The following is a 5407-nucleotide window of genomic DNA, read 5'->3' as shown; positions in this document are numbered from 1 at the left end:
AATCCCTAAAGCTCTGAGTTGTCCTTGTGTGTTCGGCTCCTAGGGACCTTGGAAGGAAGCTAGGAAGGCAGAAGACCGGGTGAGATCCAAGTGGCTCCAGCGCGCCTCAGCTTTTGGCCTTGCTAGAGTTTGGATGCCCCAAGTCCCCCAAGGGTCCCTGTGTTAGCTGTTTAGTTCTAGGTGGGGCAGTTGGGAGGTGGTGGAACCACTAGGAGGTGGCGCCTAGTGATGGGCCCTTAGGTCACTGTGAGTGTGACTTTGATGGGGACAGAGGGACTCTAGTGCCTTCTTCTTTTGCTCCCTGACCACGAGGTGAGCAGTCTTGCTCACTCACCTGCTCCTGCCGTGGTGCACTGCCCTGTCACAGGCCCAAAGCCACAGGGCCAACCCAGCTTGGGCCAGAATTTCCAAAGCTGTGAGCCAAAGTAACCTTTTCTCTTTAGAAGTTGATTATCTCAGGGGTTGTGTTATAGTGAGGACTCACTGAAGTCGGACTAACATACACCTCAACTCCGGGCTTCCCCTTCTTCATCTGTCAAATCGGCAAAATGATAATCCATATCATTTGGCTTTTTTTTGGGGGGGGGTACTGGGGATTGAACTCAGGGTCCCTCAACCACTGAGCCACATCCCCAGCCCTATTTTGTATTATATTTAGAGACAGGGTCTCCCTGAGTTGCTTAGCACCTGCCATTGCTGAGGCTGGCTTTGAACTTGTGATTCTCCTGTCTCAGCCTCCCAAGCTGCTGGGATCACAGGCGTGCGCCACCTCGCCCAGCTCACTGTGGGCTTTTACTGAAGAGTACATGAGGTAATAGTCCTAAAGCACTCAGCACGGTGCCTAGCACACAGTAGGTGCTCGGTAGACATTATTCTCCAGGAGGCCCAACCTCTTCCCTTTCCTCTCCAAACTCCAACATGGAAGAGCATTTGCCCTCTGCCTGCCGCTCCCTGGGTCTGGCTCTATCCCCCGCTCATCTGTGGCTTCTGTGCCCTGAGAGGGAGTCCTGCTGGGTCCAGAGGCAACTTGCCAGACCTGAACGGTGTCACATGCTGGTGTGTTTGAGACTGGGCTCCACGTCCGTGCCTTGACACCCATCTTAAGCCTCTCCACTTGCAGGTTGCAAACTTTGTTCATGGGACTGTTTGTTGACATCCAAACACAGGCGAGGTGCTCAGAAAAGCAGGACGTTAACCCCCATGCCTACGCGGTGTGCTGCCCCATTTAATGTCACAAGGTCTCACCGTCCCCACTTTACAGAGGAGGGCACTGAGGCAGAGGGGTGAAGTGGTTTGTGCGTGGTCTCAGATTTAGTCGGTGGAGGAGGCCGACACAGGTCCCTGTGTTCAGTCCTAATTCTGGGCGGGGGACGAAGGCAGAAGAGAGAGGGAGAATCCAGACACTCCCTGGGCCTTGCCTAGATGCGGGTCCTGTGGTGGAGGAACCTGCATCATCTTATGTTAGTGGGCGAGGCCGTGGACAGGAGTGACAGTGATCATCATGGCTACTGTTCATGTGGTCATCTGGAGTTAAATTCTATGGAGCACTTAATACCGCACTTATATATTTTTTTCATTTAATCCTCAAAATAACCTACTGTGCCAGTGTTAGAGAACAGAGCCACTTAGGGTAACCCCATGATTAGGAACCTGAGCCCCAGGGACTTAGGACAGCGCCCGGCGTAGAGTGGACATTGGAGCCCGTGCTCCGTGTACTTGGCATCCTGGACTTTGGTGACAGTGTGCTGCAGTTTGAGTAGAGTTTGTTCCCGCCTGAGTTAGTCAGCCCCGTCACTCTGACAAACACCTGAGAACAACCACCCGGGGCCAGGGATCCACTTTGGCTCACGGTTTCAGATTTTCAGTCCACGGTCAGCGGCTCCGTTGCTCTGAGCCTGAGGTAAGGCATCTGGGAAGCAGGGAGGGGTGGGCAGGGACAAGATATAGTCCCCAGGGAATGTCCCCAGGGGCGCACTTCCTCCACACGCACCCCCCTTCACCTCCCAACAGTCCACCCGGCTGTCAGTGGGTTAATCCACGGGGCAGGTCGGAGCCCCCACGATCCAGTCATTTCCCCAAACTCCTCTGGACCTTGCTGCAAGCTTTCACACCTGGGACCCGAGGGACATTAGATCCAAGCCACAAATACCTCCTGACTCAGGCTGAGGCCTGGTCCAGTGTGGCAGTTGAAGCCGGAAATGGGCCTGGGGAGGCTGGGCCCTGGGGTGGGGCCCTGGCTGACGGCTTCCCTCCCTTCTCATGGGAGTGTATTCTCGCTCTTGAGGCTGGATTATCACAGCCATAGGCGACCCATCCCGCATGCACCCATTTCCCCGTCATTTTAACACCAGATGTCTCCACCTGACCTTGGATTTTCCCCCACTCCAGAGACACAAGCCAGAATAAATCTCTTTTCTTTATGTGACCCAGTCCCAGGTGTCTACCAACGGAACATGGACCAAGACACAGACCCTAGAACCTCTTGTTTGCTCCTGCACCCCCGTGGCCCAGGGGGAGGACTGGCAGAGTGGGGACTCAGATGTTTGTTGAATGAGTGAACGAGAGCGTTTAGACAACCATCCCTCTACCATTGGACATTTAGATGACATCATATTTTTGTCGTTAAACATTGCGCAATGTCTCTCAGATCCCTTAAGCTGAATATTTACGGTCCATGGCCCAGCTGCCCAGTCCCCACCGTCCCTCCCGCCTGTCCAGCTGGAGCCACGGCTGCTTGCGGTTTTCATCAGACCCAATTGTAGTCCACCCAGACAGAGAACGAGGCTCTCTCCCCACGTCTGTCAAATGTGGGGGACAGGGGCTGGGGCTGAGGCTCAATGAGGGGGCACTGGCCTCACCCTGTGAGGCCCTGGGCTCGGTCCTCAGCATCACATAAATATGAATAAATAAAAAAGGTCTTGTGTCCATACAACTAAAAAATTAAAAAAAGAAAAGAAAAAAAGGAAAAACAAGACCAAACTGGGCTACTTGCCTGTTCTAGGACCTGAGAGTGACAAGTTCCCCTGCAGGTGGCCAGGGCCTCCTGGGTTCAGTGCAAGGCAGCCTTGGCTTGTAGCCAGCCGCCTCCCGCAGGGGCATGTGGGGACCCAAGGCAGTGCCCGCCCGAGAAAGCGCCCCTCCGCTGGTCTCTGGGGACTCCACTTGCCACTTTGTGTCCCATTTAGTCCTTGGCCACGTCCGCCGGGTGCCCTTCCCTCTGCCACCAGGAGGCAGGAGGAGAGAGGTCCTGCAGCGCCGCCTCCCCTGGGCAGGGTGAAGGCCTTTATCTGCCTCCTTCGGCCACTGTGACTTCTGGTCTGGTCTCCAAACTGGCCTCTTCCTCATTCCAGTTCCATCTGTCCTTCCTTCCTTCCTTCCTTCCCTCCTTCCCTTTCCCAGAGATTGAACCCAGAGGTGCTCAACCACTGAGCCCTTTTTATTTTTCTTTATTTTGTGGTAGGGTCTCGCTACATTGCTGAGGCTGGCCTTGAAGTTGGGATCCTCCTGCCTCAGCCTCCAGAGCCTCTGGGATTACAGGCGTGCGCCACCGCGCCCGGCCTGTAAAACTGGAAAAACGCCACACGACACGACACAGATTACCAAAGAGGTTTCCACTTTATTACAAAAGGCTGTGTGTTTATGTAGGTCTAAGGAGAGGTCGCAGGGCTGAGGTAGATAACAGGTCGCCCGTCTATTGGCAAGCTCTTCCATATGTCAGATCCGGAGCCCAAGAAGTTAATTCTAAATAGGAGGTTTTTTTTTTTTTTTTAATATTTACTTTTTTTTAGTTTTCGGCGGACACAACATCTTTGTTTGTATGTGGTGCTGAGGATCGAACCCGGGCCGCATGCATGCCAAGTCGAGCGCGCTACCGCTTGAGCCACATCCCCAGCCCAAGAAGTTAATCCTAATTGGGGCTAAGGCTTCCCACCAGCAGGGTTTGAACATTGGCGCCACGCCATGTTGGGTTTTTTTCCTGGGGTGCTGCGCCGTTATATGTTTTCCCAACACGGCCACCTGTGCTTTCCAGGTTCTGACTTTTACTACTTATTTTCAGAAACCCCCATGGCCACCAGACGGGCTTCCTGTCATTTTCACAGGTGTCTTCCGGATTCTTCCCTCCACACACTCAGTTCCCTTCTCCTGAGCCCCTCCTGGCCACCCCCATATTCCGAAATCCTGCCTCCCTCCAGGACCCACTCTCCTCCTGGAAGTCCCCTGGCCAGGGACCTGCCACTCCCTGCTGTGCATCGTCAGGCTGGGGAAGTCACCCCACACTCCCGTAGCTGCGCCCTCACACGCCTTGGGAAGGGACCCACGGGGGCTCTGTGTGCGTGTCTACCCAGCACTGCCCCGCAGGACCGCAGACGCTGAACAAGCAGCTGTTCACGGGTCAGTCTCCCTGTCCTCAGGCCCCGCAGTGGGGGTGAGCGGCTGTGGGCCCCACCCGGCTCCCTGGTCCTCACACTGAACAGCCAACACGCGTTGAACCCTTACTCTGTGCCAGCACCGACCTTTGTGTTCGAGGATCGGATTCTCAGACATGGAAAGGGCTGAGCCCCGTGGACTGCTGGTGAGTGTCCTGTCGTGCAGGAAGCGCACCTGTGTGAGCAGGCCCAGCTGAAGAAACCGCGCATCACCAGCACCCACAGCCCACATCTCCTCATCCTCCCTTCCTCCACAAGGAGGCTAGCTCCATCCTGACTTCTCACCAAGGACCAGTTTGGCCTGTTTGAACTTTTATAAGTGGGAGGACACAGCATTCTTCTGTGTCTGGCCTCCTTTGTTCGACGTTGTGTTTATGAGGTTTGTCTGTGTTATTGCAGCTGGTTTATTTTCATGGCTATGTAATACTCCACTGGTTGGATCCACTGTGAGTCATCCATTGTACTCTGAATGAACATTTGGGATTTTGGTTCCAGTTGTGCCTTGTAACAAGTAATTCTGGGAGGGCTGGGATTGTGACTCAATGGCAAAGCACTTGCCTAGCCACGTGTGAGGCACTGGGTTCAATCTTCAGCACCACATAAAAAACATAAATAAATAAAACAAAGGTATTGTGTCCATCTACAACTAAAAATATTAAAAAAACAAAAACCAAGTAATTCTGGGAGTCCCAGTGTGCAATCAGTTAGCAGGCAGTACTTAGGAGACAGGAGTGCTTTTAGGAATATTTTTGTACTTATCTTTTGGTTTTCATATGGCTACTTTCTGTTGGGTAGGTACCCATGAATGGAATTAAAAGTGTTCTCCTTTTAATTTAAAAATTTAAATTAAATTTAAATCTTTTAAATTTAAAAGATTCTGCCAAACAGTTTTATATAGTGTTTAAATCTGTTTGAGATATTTTTTTTTTGAAAATGGGGTTTAACCCAGGGGTGCTTAACCACAGAGCCAGGGTTCCCAA

This window comes from Marmota monax, unplaced genomic scaffold, assembly GCF_021218885.2.
Source record: "Marmota monax isolate L192 unplaced genomic scaffold, Marmota_monax_Labrador192_F-V1.1 WCK01_AAM20220418_F8-fsc00080, whole genome shotgun sequence".
Taxonomy (NCBI): domain Eukaryota; kingdom Metazoa; phylum Chordata; class Mammalia; order Rodentia; family Sciuridae; genus Marmota; species Marmota monax.
The sequence above is the reverse complement of the archived record's forward strand: the minus strand, read 5'-3'. Positions refer to the sequence as shown.